This window comes from Crotalus tigris, unplaced genomic scaffold (genome assembly GCF_016545835.1).
Source record: "Crotalus tigris isolate CLP2741 ecotype Arizona unplaced genomic scaffold, ASM1654583v1 scf7180000024439.5362192, whole genome shotgun sequence".
NCBI lineage: Eukaryota > Metazoa > Chordata > Lepidosauria > Squamata > Viperidae > Crotalus > Crotalus tigris.
In genome coordinates this window covers 684,239-697,714 of record NW_024100609.1, presented here as the reverse complement: position 1 = coordinate 697,714, position 13,476 = coordinate 684,239, and the positions used below count along the sequence as shown (strand labels likewise).

Below are 13,476 nucleotides of genomic sequence, written 5' to 3'. Positions count from 1 at the left end.
CTATACCAGATAAATGTCCTGGTATAGAGTTCTTTAATATAAATCTTCCCAAATAAGCTTGTATATGCATATGCATGTGTATGTTTCTGTATGTTTTGATTGGTGTAGAAAGAACAATATCAAATTTTGCTTTGAAGTTACCATCTGTGTTACTGCAAAATTATGAAGCAGTATGAAATCGACTTCCAATGGAACCCATGGCAAAAAATCTTTTACATTCCTAAGCATAAATCTGTCTTATTAAAAAAAACTTTCAAAATAAAGCAGTCATTTCAAGTTTAGAGGTAAACGAATGCATACTTTATTTCTAGTTATTAAAGCATCTGTGTTCAATTATAAGGTGCCAAAAGAGGAACGTTCTCCTTGGTTCATTCCTTTAATTCCTGCTTGGATTGCAACCCATAATGGGAAATGCCCTGAATACCATGTGCAAGATTGGAAAAGAGCCCATTCTTGTTTGTGCTCAAAATTTCAGAAGCACAGATGTCTGAATCTAATCCTAGATGAGCAGATAAATTTAAAAAAAAAAAAACAGTCTTCAATGCACCTCCTCTCTCCATTTTTGCACAATGTGTCCCAAGTAGCTGAACTACCAAAGTGTGTGCCCATCTCCTCTTTACTAAATTTTCTCAAGAATATTTAGAATAGCATTGCCTAATCCCTAATTTTAAGAAGTTCTTTACTTTCCATGAAAGAGGCTTTTAAAAAAACTTCACGGAGAGTGGAGGAATTTATTTAAAAATTCATGTGGGAGAGAGTAGGAGAGGCTGTATTTACCTTAAGGGATAAAGTAGTTCTGGATTCCTCTTTTAAGTTAACACTCTTTTAAGTATCCCATATATTTGCATTAGGGCAAGATCTAGTCCTACAATTTAAAAGTTAATGGCACTTCTAGGAGTAGTTTAATGACCAAGGTTGCAGGTACACTACAAATAGTTTTGAAATGGGGGGGGGGGAATTGTGCATGAAGCACAAGCATTTCTTTCTTGAACTATCCTGAAATATTGCTTCTTACAGGATAATTTCCTGAAAGAAGCACTCATCATTTTCTTTCCCTGTTTATCATCTGGAAAACATCATAAACAACTAACACTCTTTTCTAAAAAAAAAATAAAAATAAAAAAATGCTACCAAGCTAAAGGAAAGAGAAAATCAGTATTTTTCTGCACAGCATTAGCCTCAACTTTTTAAAGAAAGTTCCAAAAGTAATACAGAATTAGGGAAGAAAGTATTTTACTACCTTTGAGGGAGTCTATCTAACAACCCTTTTCCTAGCCTAGTGGTCTCCAACGGGGTTGGTCCTGACAGCCTTGCCAATTGGAAATTCTAAAACTCTAAAACTGACTTTGTGACATATGTATGATACTAGAGGAATGATAAAAAAAATACCACTTTTCTAATGCAGATCGTTTGTAGTACAGATAATATGGGGGAAAATCCATAAGCAAAAGGACATATTCCCTTAATTAATAGAGTGTGGGTGAAGGGTGAAGGGACAGAATATAGCAGTGATGGTGAACCTTTTAGAGACCGAGTGCCCAAAAACTGCTCCGTCCCCACTCCACCCCCTGCCCCAACCCTGTTCCACCCCCCCCATCTACCACAGGGCCACTCACCGCCTCCAGGACCCGTCGCAGATTGCCCAGGCAGCCCAGCAGTGCTATGGCAGTCGCGCCCTCTGCCCGCGCCCTGCAGCATCAACTGTGCATGATGGGGTGTGAGGACAGAGTCTTGTCTATGCTTCCTGGCTGCCAGGTCCTTGGCTGTGCTGCTCCATGTGGGTCACGCTCAGGGTAAATCTCCTTCAGGGGGGCTGCTGGAGAGGAGGGGAGGCAAGGCTGGGGCAACAGCACATGTGCCCACAGAGAGGGCTCTGAGTGCCGCTTCTGGCACCCGTGCCATAGGTTCACCACCACTGGAATATAGTGTGCCAGAGAAGTCAAGTGGTGTCATCTCTGCTTAAATATACCCAAACTCTAGACCAGGAGTGCCTTTTGCTTTCTGCCTTGGCAAAAAATAAACTACACAATAAAAATGAGGGGTGAGCAAGAGATGAACCAAGACTTATGTGGCTTGATTCTTTTCTAAAGTTTAACTCAGCAAGAAATGTTATATTTGTTTAACTCAGCAAGAAATGTTATATTTGATGCAATGCTGAAAACGGTGAAGGCAGCAGCGGTTTTAGCCGACCAGGCAATTCGTGTCAATTGAAGGATTATATTCTGGTTCTGCAGATTTTGCAGTGCCAAAACCGAGTCTTTCCAGGAATTCTGCAAGCTTTTAAAAAATTAATCATGAAGCAAAGGCCGGGTGATGGGGGGGGGCACATTGGCAAAGGTGGAAATAAAGAATATGTTTCCCATTATCTTCCTTCTGAGTGTGAAATATGCTTGAATTAAGATGACAAGCATAATATTGCTTTCTTATCTATGACAAAACAGTATTAGACTGCAAGTTTTATTTGAGAGGATGGATGCAGGCTTGTAGCATAGAATATAATAAAAATCACCCTCTTAACAGTGCAAATAAGAAGCCCATTCTTTCTCATATTTCTTTGACTAAAGTTATAACAAGGTACAAACTAAGTAAGTATGCATGCTTATACACACACAAACACACACACACACACACGAGAGAGAGAGAGAGAGAGAAAGAGAGAGAGAAATCTCATGGCAACTTTGATATACTCGTAGAGCAAGCACAAACTCTCTAATAATTTTGTGAGAAAACACAAGTTTCACTCAAACTTGTCACATTTCTAAATAAATGTTATTTATGTAAAAATGTGACAGGTTGGAATGAAATTTTTAATGCTATGTATTTATTTATTTACTATTGTTCAATAACAGAGATGACACCACTTGACTTCTCTGGCATACTATATTCCAGTGGTGGAGAACCTATGGCACGGGTGCCAGAAGCGGCATTCGGAGCCCTCTCTGTGGGCACATTTACTATTATATTTATATACTGACAGGTTCAGCCAAAATTATTCCTAATGGCCTGCACTATTTAAAAAAACACAAAAAATAGAATAAAAAAATAAATCCAGTTAAGTCTCTACTACATTGACTTAAAAAGTAAAGTGAATGTGGTGAGTGAGAGAGTCCTTCTTATGGCAAAATAACAGGGTGATTCTGTAAAAAGATTGCAAGAATGATTTAGACAACTAATGAAGAATCTAAATCATGTCGGTAGTTAATTTATAGTGAGGTAAATTATAACCATCAAATGGAAGTAACTAAAATGTAGATAACTATAACTTACAGATTAGATTTCACTCACAACGTGTATCGTAACTGTACATCTTTCAAGCTCATTTTCAGAAATATCTTTCATTCGGAAATGCTGAAATCTCCAAATCACATAGACACAGGAACAAATATGGAAATCTGATCTTTTAAAAAATATGGTATGGAATTTTCCATTTTTCTCCACCTTTAACTGGATAAAACAGAATAAATTTAAATCTTGTAGATCAATACACTCAGCAGAGGCAGGTTTTGATTGGAGATGTAGAATTTATCATTTTAAGTTAACAAGATTGTACACACTGCTTTCTTTTATATACATATAGGTTGAGCTTAATACTTCAGCAGATCCTCAAAATCATTCCTTTAGAAGCAGAGAGAATTTTTCTGCTATTGACCATGCTGAGTGGGAATTGTGGGATATATAGTACAAGACATGGGGGAACATCTGATAAATGTTCCTGTATCCCAAGCATTTGGTTACTGATTTAATTCTTGTGGAAATGTTGCTCCAATATTTGACCTAACAAAGAATATGCATGAATCAAAACTTAGCTAAATCAACCTCTGCTAAGGCCTAGCAGAACAGAGTACAATTTGATGCAGTTCATTACAACAGCAATCTGAATTAGCACAAAGGATGCTAAAACCTGCAATCAATTCCTGGTGCTGCATTGCATACAACTCTTTTTTAGGACTTCAACAATGTCAAAGGAATTAGAATTTCAACTTTCATGGACTACTGCATGATGGATCTGCCCTTTTTTTAACAAATAATATGCTTCTTGCTATATCTCCACTCACACAGACACATTTAGAATAAATACAGTATCCTTGTCAACACCTCATTTTGCAAAAAAAAAGCCAGCTTGATGAGATGAAATGTCCTAGTGCCAAGTCCCTAGTGTCATTTAGTTCTGTAGAGTTAGCAATGTGGGGAACCAAATTATAAAACACAGAAGGGGGGCATTTGGCCCAACATCTGCTAGACGAACACCACTAAACCATGGCATGTGAAGCATTCATTAAGAGCAGTGTTAGTAGCATGGTGTCTGAACCGTGGCTTCTTTATTGACCCATATCCAGGAAAAAAATGTTCAATTTATAAGTTTGGGTGAATAAGCAACATTCAAATCCTCTTTTAAAATGTTTACCTCGTTAGGAGATAAAAAAAATGGGCAACTCAGCTAACAAAGAAAAGGAACAAAAGCACTGTGAAGAAGTGATCCTATAACTTCAGTGATTACCTGCCATGAGATATTTACAACCCCACTAATAACACTAAAGCAGACACTTTAACCTTGCTTACTTCAGAGTGACAATTCATAGCACCATCAACTGCATTTCTCTTTGCATCAGGCTGAGGGTCGATATCCTGCATTTAGAAGTCCCACTGAAAGAGATTGAATGAACACACAGACCAAACATTTGCACTCCAGTATAAATATGAAAATATGGAATTGCCATCCAGTATTAGATATACATTTATACTTTGCATGCTTTTTTACATTAGATTTATTTAGTTCCTTCTGTTTATATCTCAACTTTCATAAAAATCCAAGGATAGTCAACCATTTGAAAAGATCCAAGACAAAAGATCATTTAAAAATCAATAAAAACTATTCATGTAGAGAAAAATGATACAATCATACACATTGCAGGGCTCATTACAAGTTCATAAAATTTAGAACAGAACAGAACAGAACAGAACAGAATAGAATAGAATAGAATAGAATAGAATAGAATACCCTTTATTGGCCAAGTGTGACTGGACACACAAGGAATTAATCTCTGGTGTATAATAGTAATACAACTATACTATGTGGTAAAAATACTTAGGCATAAGACAGTATTGTGGTAATTAGGTGTTCAGAGAGTGATGGCACAAGAGAAAAAACTTTTTCTGTGTCTAGATGTTTTCCTATTCAATGCCCTATTAGTGGTGTCCTGAATGGAGGAGTTGAAATAGTTTATGTCCAGGATATGAGGGGAGTGTAAATATTTTCACAGCCCTTTTTCTGGCTTGTTGCCAAGACACTTCCAATATGACGGGAGAAAACCTGAATAACCAAAGACCTACATACAAACACCCGCGAAAACCTCAGAAAATGCACACACACACACACACACACACACACACACACACACACACACACACACATATATATATATATATATATATATATATATATATATATATATATATATATATATATATACACATACACACACATACACCTGAGTTCCTAGAAATAAAGCAATACATTATCCTTCATTATTTGTCAATTACTGTTTTGGTAGCGATCAAAGACAAAAAAGCATTTCAACAATCCATCACATTTTCCTCTAGTACACTTTCTCATGTCTCATCTATTTCTTTCATATTATAGTGCTTCCCTTATCAAATACCTTGTTCCTTTAAATACATCTCATGGTTATAAAACCATGCTCCTGAAAAAGACTTAATTTCCATGGAAGCTTAACAGGAGAATAACAGTGGTTGAAAAAATGCCATGTACTCTATATGAATTGTGCTTGCAATGATGTGCATTGCCATGAATGCAAACCTTAGCAACCTACTAGCAGCTATCAGATTCTTGACAATAAGCTCTTGATTCCAGTACTAGATGAACTGAGCAAAGGTGTTATCAACACTTCTCTTCTCTTCACTGGTTTGAGCATTAAGCCCACGGGCTGTAATGGAATATCCTTTACTTCTTTTTCTGCCACTCTTTGCCTGCCTTTTAAAAGCTTTGCTGACAGACTTGGCATATTAATAACCTGGCTCTGGCCTCTTGCAACTGATGCAGTCATCATGCCTAGAATCTTTGCAATTAGGTGTGCCCCCACACAAGACACCCATTCGTAGCACAAGTTACTCTGGGATTCTTTAGCTGCTACCATTGTCTGCTTTCTCTCCTCTTGTCATTCTTGAGTTCTTTGAGCAGAGGAAGGCTGCATGCCCTTCTTCCCAATGGTGATCCAATGTCAGAGGGGCCATCAGAGGACACCCTTCTTCCTGGTGACATCCTTCATTTGAAGGGCAGTTTAACCAGAGTCCAGAATCACCATGGGTGAACTCTTAACGTATAGAGCACTAGATAGGCCATCTTGAGCACTTGGATGAGAGGTAGAATATACATCTAAAACTTAAATAATATAAAACAAAATATATACAATTAATCAGAGAGAGAGAGAGAGAGAGAGAGAGAGAGAGAGAGAGAGAGAGAGAGAGAGAGAGAGAGAGAGAGAGAGAGAGAGATCTGTTTGGAATACTCCTGCCTTGTTGATAAAGAGAAATAAGCAAAAAAAAAAAACAGGGTCGAAAGTGTACCATTAACTTGCAGCAGCCAAGCCTGAAACTTTTATTCATTGAAATCACAAGATAAATTATGCCTTATGAATTATTCATGCTTCTATTTGTGTCCTATTCTCTGGATGAAAGCAAGGCTGTTCACACCCTGCTTTGGCTATTCCTTGCCTTACTTCAGGAGGCACCTTTGGATGACACATCTTTCACAAATCTGACAAGCCATATTTCTTTCAAATAAAATTCAAAAAGCAGACCAGTTGCTTTTCCTGCCCATCCTTGACAACCAGATGAATTAACAAATGTTCTGATCTTCGTGATGATGGGAATGGGATTTGTGTTGGCATTTCATATTGTATCATTTATTATACTTACCAACAGAAAAAAAAATACACTGATCTGGAAAAATAACTCTAAGAGACAAAGAGAAAAGGAATCCAAATAACTGTTTATGTGTGCGTGTGTGCACGTGTTACAAAAAGAAAAGTAATAGTAGAAATAGAAGAATTTTAGTGAGAGGAAGATACCTGATGAATCTCTAGCTTCCGTGCAGCTGTTTAAAATCAGGAATTCAATGCCTACTTGAAATACTGTAATATAGTGATTTTATAACTAGATACCAGTTTGACCACTGAGAAATAATACAATATGCTGAAAATCACATATTGTTTGTCACAGGGAAAGAAGCCACTCGTGGTTTTTATATTTAGCACTGCTTTTTCATTAGCATTTTATCTTACATTTTGCACTGTTCTATTTGTACATGAGAAAATTTGAAACCTTTCTGTTTGTGGCCTTTATTTTTGATTGTTTCCAAATGTATAACTCACTTCTCCTTGCTAACTGAATCCCAAAGTCAATCCCATTCATCTCTAGCTTAATTTCCTGACAAACTGGTTTCAAAACAAAGTAAAACAAATCAACCGGTATTTCTACTCTCACTGTTATTCTTCCCTACTTCTTCATTTCTAAAGGAGAATGCTAGTTACAATCACAACATTCCCTTGGCCATGTAGCTGCTCTGTGAAAGGTGGGTTAGATATACATTCCTCCTTAGGAAACAAGAAATGGTCTTATCCCAGTCACTTTAGCCCTTCTGCCAAGCAGTATTTGACTGAACAAACATCTCCTGGTCCTGAAGAAGATCAGATTTCACACATGCAGTCTTTCCCTCGGTGTGGATAAAGAGATATGCTCCACCAACACCTCAGTTTTCAGAAAAACTCCATGATATGAAATGGCAGAAGAGATCCTGGAGCACCAGAGGAGGAAGACAAAGAGCTGACCTGGGGAGACACAGTCTTTCTTAAGGATTCACCTCAGGGCAATAAAAGCAGCAAAACATCATTATTTTTCCACTGTTATATTGTCTGAAGTTTGGCAGTCTTCCTCAGGGTGACCTGGTCACTCCTAAGTAGGAAAGTAGTCTATAAGGCTGCTATGAGGACTATTTGAGAAATCTGCCAAATAAAATTGCTTAGATGTGCTCTGAATTGGTTGCATGGAGCTGACTGAGGAATAGTCTGATTTGTTTAATTGAGAGGAATTTGAGGCTATTGGTCCTGAGAATGTATACAAAGTCCTCAATGCTCTGAGCATGACCACCTATCATCTCCGTCCATCGTCATCCAATGAAACAAAGTCCAGGCACGTGGGTACAAGGTTTAATCCCAGCAAACGAAAAGTCAGCACTGGGAGTGGTTTGCTCCAGTGCTTTACATAGCTGTGCCCCGCCCTACAGACCCACCCCCAGCAGCAAACCAGCAGCCGCCTAGAGCATGTAAAACCCCCAGGTAGTTTCTGTAGCACCTGTTGCACTAGATGGACGTGCTTCTCCAGGGTGGTGGTGTAGATCAGAATATCATCCAAACAGACGAGAACCCCGCGGTAGAGATGTTCATGCAATACTCCCACGGGTGAATGGCAAGCCCTGAAGGGCTTGATACCACCTATGTTAGTGATGGCGAACCTTTTAGAGACCGAGTGCCCAAACTGCAACCCAAAACCCACTTATGCATCATTGGGTGATGGGTGGGTGTGGCCAATTGGGTGGGCCTGGCTGTGGTGGTAACGGCAGACTGGGTGGGACTAAGTGCTCAGGTAAATCTTTGTTGTGCTCAGATTTACCTGAGCACAACAAAGCCCCCACCCAAACAGACCACTCCCCCAATCAATCAGAGCACAGCCAACCCCCCATCCAATCAGAGCACAGCCAAGCTCCCAACAAATCAGAACACACCTCCATCCAATCAGAACACAGCCAAACTCTCATCCAATCAGTTCATAGCCCCACTGGCAGTTAAAAGGAAGAAACAGCCACGATCACACATTGCTCCTAGAAGCACGAAGCCGAAAGCACCAGCCTGAAGATGACGAATGAGACTTCGTCGAAACGTTGCCAAGACACTTCCAATTTGATGCGGGAGAAAACCCGAATAACCAAAGACCTACATATATATAAATCATAAGATACAAACAAACAAGTGATAAATTATAAGATACCAATAGGAGAAGGTAGTAGGAAAGATGAGAAAGTGAGAAAGACGAGAAGTTGAAAAAGATGAGAAAATGACAAGGATAATAGCAAAATAGCCTACTATGAAGTTTGAATTCTTTATTGGCCAAGTGTGATTGAACACACAAGGAATCTCTCTCTGATGCATAAGCTGTACATACAAGCAACAAGTAATAAATTATGATCTTAATCATAAAATATATTCATCATAAATCATAAGATATTTATCTCATCCTATTCTATCCTATCCTATCCTACCCTAACCTAACCTACCCCTATCTTATTTTTGAAATAGTCTCCAGATATTTTCATTCTGTAAGTGGGAAGAATTGATCGTGCAAGGCAGGAATAGAGCCAGAAATGTGGCCGGCATTGGAACGTTGTTATTCATTATTTTTCTTCTCCAGTGGAGGAAGAACCAAACTGGATACTGTTTTCAATAAGAACAGAGATTCTTATTAGAAAAATGATAATATTGCTAGCATGGCATGCTTGCTCATGTTGGCCACCGCTAATAGAAAGGGACTCATTTCACCTTTCAGGATCAGAGAGATTGCACATAGACATCATGCTGTTGTTCATAGCATCGTTACATGGAGATAGTATCTGTATGAAATGATCCACAGCCCATGGAGGCTCTCCCTGATTATAACTGGCTTTCTATGATGGCTTTCTGCTTTCCTCGTGCCAAGTGCAACACTAATAACCTTTCTCCTCCTGCTCTCCTTTCTCCTATGCAGACTTTGCTAAAGTCCTAATGACCAAATGGGCTTTCTTGTTTCAACTATCAAACCGGAGCTGGGAATCCTCTCCAGCCCCTGAAGCTGAAAAATGCAGTACAAGGAAAGTTTGTCTCAGACAGAAGCCAGAGGAGGTGAGGCCACTGTTGTAATTGCTGAGGGAGGCCTGTACTCATGGTCACCAACAAAATAGGCTCTATTCTGGAAAAGCCAAGGTCAAAAATGTATAATTATGCCAAGTCAAATTTAAGCAGATCCAAGGCAGTCCTAAATCCCAGTCTGGGTAACATGCTGAGTCAAACACCAAAAATATCTAGGAAAAAAAGAAAGTTGAGGACAGAGGGAAGAAATATGAGACCAAGTAAGATGGCTAGGATTTTCGGTATCCTTTCCCTACCACAAACACACACTCACACTCACATACAGAGAGAGAGAGAGAGAGAGAGAGAGAGAGAGAGAGAGAGAGAGAGAGAGAGAGAGAGAGAGAGAGAGAGACTCATATTTACTTTATGATACAGCAAGTGACATGAAGCAAACCATGCGTGTTTATCATCTCTTCTTGCAGTGACACACTTTCCACTCTCTCAGCTTTGCTTTTAAATAAAAGCCTTTACGTTTTTCTTATTTGTTTTCCTACATTCAGCTTTGATCCATTAAATGCCAAACACAGTCCTTTTGTTAAGGGAAATGCAACATTTGTATTGCATTATACACACATTTATTTGATCACTCCGCTGCCAATTTGCCTTCCATACTCTGCTGTTGTTGGCTCTACATTTTTGAGCAATGTACCACATGAGGAATAAGATCAGAAGGCACTGTAACTGAAGCATTACTTCACTACAATATGCATTACTTAACCTGCCCTTCTTGAAAAGTCTGCTTTATATTAGATGGCCTATATCAGCAGTTTTAGCTTCTAGCGTCTAGGGAATCATGCAAAAGAACTTAATGGCACCCAGAACAGCAAATCCTGACACTGTTCTTCATTACCTAACTGCTTAGTAGGAAACGTTCAGCAACAAATCTTTGAATCAATTGAGAAACTGCATTTCTCCAAGCATAAATACTGAAATTTTATCTCTTTTAGATCAGTATTTGCGGCATGATAGGAAAGTGGGGAAAAGCTCAGTTTTTCAGTGAGTATAATTTTAAAATCATCTCACGTTTCTTGTTTTCTCTCTGCATCTTCATAGTAATATGATATTAAGAGGGATCAGATGACTCAATGTAATATATATTACAGCACTCCAAGTCAGTCTTCAGAGGAGGTTACCTCTGAAAAAGGTTGTGCTGAAAAAGAAGTTTCCAAAATAATATTTTTTTTAAAAAAATATTACAAATTGCAGAGGAAATCAGGCATAATTGAATGGAAGAGAAAAAAAAGTTAGATATGCCATTTGGGCATGGAACTCAAACTGAACACTAAATGCTGAAAATATTTTTTTAAAGTTTCATATAATAGAACTGAACGTGCACAAACAAAATCTGGAAAATAATTTATCAACTAATCACTGAGATTCATATATTTATTAGAGATACATTTTATCTTTTTTAGATTAGTATTTGCGGCATGATAGAAAAGTGGGGAAAAATCCAGTTTTTCAGTGAGTATAATTTTAAAGTCATCTCATCTGGAAAATAATTTATCAACCAATTAGTGAGATTCATATATTTATTAGATATATATATTTATCTTATTGAAATCAAGAAAAAACCTTTTATTTGTTTTACTAAATTCAATAAATCCAAATCCAGCCCACTAGTTTCAAGCATATGCAATACTCCAAAGTCAGATGATGAAAACATTGCAAGGAGCAATGACCTAATGAAATGAAAATTAGACCAAACAAAAAAGATTCACATAGTTGTTTTTAAACCATCTGATCAGGTCAACAAAATAAATACCTTAAAATTAATTTCAGAGCAATATTCATCAGCCAAGGCAATGTTAACACCACCTATTAAGAAATTATATTTATTCTAATTTATCAACCATTTAAGAATTCCAAGCCCCAATTCCTTGCTTCTTTTTTTCTGTTCACTTTTTTCCTCCCTTTTTTTTCCCCTGTAGAGTTGCAAAGCACATATCTTTCTCTCTCTTTCAATCCCAGGCAACGGAACTATATGAATTGATTTACAATCAATCAAAGTCACCTTCGTTTATAGGCATTGGTAAACCTATATGGTTATAATCCTGCATTACTTTGCAATCTTAAAAATCATAATAAAAGTTACATTAATTGACAAATACTATTTCCCCACATTTTAAATGTAAAAGAGCCATTTCAGCCCACTGATGAAAGTACCAGGATAAAAACCAGGAGACGGTGAATTCTAGTCCTGCCTGAGCCCTTCACCCGTAGTTTTCTGATCTGCATGGGACTATACTAGAGAACATGTTCCTCACAGTAAAGATCTTGGTTTCAATCTCCAGTGGAGACCATTTCCAATCAAAAAATATTTATTTAAACAATGTATATAGCTGCCCATCTCTCAAAGTGACACTAGGTGGCACACAAAGAGTTAAAAACCTACCCCTACTACCATCACCTCTGCTACAATATAATATAGTAGGCAACAGCCAGCTATATATTTATAAATATTTGAATGTAGTTGATTTCAAAGATGGAGACAAACCCCACTTGATTCACCCGGATTCATCAGCTGCATATTTCCCCTTCTAAGGAATATGCTGCACTATCTCTGCTGATTCCTACTTAAAAACTAAGCCATCCTCCTGAACAAGGATTCTTACATGATATCCCAGATTTTTTTTTCTTAAAAAAAAATAAAAATTGAACCTTTTGTTTTCCAGTCTCTCTGCAACCAAGCAAACACATCCATTGCATCACGCTCACAATCCCTTCCTTTGTGACAAGGTAATAGGATATTTCCCTCAGGTCCAAAGTATTCCAATGTCAGAAGTGGTAAACAAAAAACCAGCAGGCCAAGGTAAATTTTCACTGTGATCCACTGGGAGTGAAGCAGACAACTCATTATTTACAAGCCCGGCACCCTTTTCTCAGCACACAGATCTAAGAACACAGCCACATGTTCTCTTGCGTAAGGGCAAGTTGCCAAAAGCCAGAAATTAATGCTTTGCAGCAGCTCAGCAAGCTCTACGATAGGCCTATATGATTGGCAAGTGAAACATCTCAGGTGGAAAGCAGTTTTAGCTCCTCTAAATTTGAAAGAGGAACCAATAGGAAGAAAACATTGTGTGTACTTGAGGCCAATGTGTGTGTATGAGCGTATGTTCCTTGAGATAAATGAGCAAAAAAAAAAAATGTGGGGGAAAAATATGGGCATCTGCAACTATATTGCACATGAGTAAAGGCAGAGGTGTTCATAACCTAATTTCGGATTGGTGGATAGGCTTCGGTGAGACAGCAGTGAATGTCTCTAGACACATGAAACAGTGAAACCTTTACTCCATTCGAAGGGTAATGCAATCCTCAAAGGTTATATACAAGTTTGGCAGATCAACCTCCTAAACTATCCAAACATGATATATGTCAGGTTCAATTCCTTCTGCCAACACATCACAATCTGTTTTGATAGAAAAAGGATCCCAATTATTTGTTTTAATCCAACACCTCACATAACATATGGTATACTCATCAAGTTCCTTTTGCTTCTGCTGATGCAAGTGGATCC

General features: G+C 38.0%; 1 long non-coding RNA gene across 5 annotated transcripts in view; it reads right to left on the bottom strand.

The window, feature by feature from the left end:
- The window catches only part of LOC120302874, a 92,623-nt gene extending 79,840 nt beyond the window's left edge, over positions 1-12,783 (bottom strand). For 4 of the 5 annotated variants that reach the window (XR_005555254.1, XR_005555252.1, XR_005555256.1 and 1 more), the window contains exon 1: positions 12,621-12,783. This is a non-coding gene — a long non-coding RNA (uncharacterized LOC120302874). Of the gene's footprint in view, positions 1-4,560; positions 4,645-12,620 lie in introns of all 5 variants that reach the window. The other variant, XR_005555255.1, reaches the window with a different exon arrangement.
- Positions 12,784-13,476: the final 693 nt, after the last annotated feature.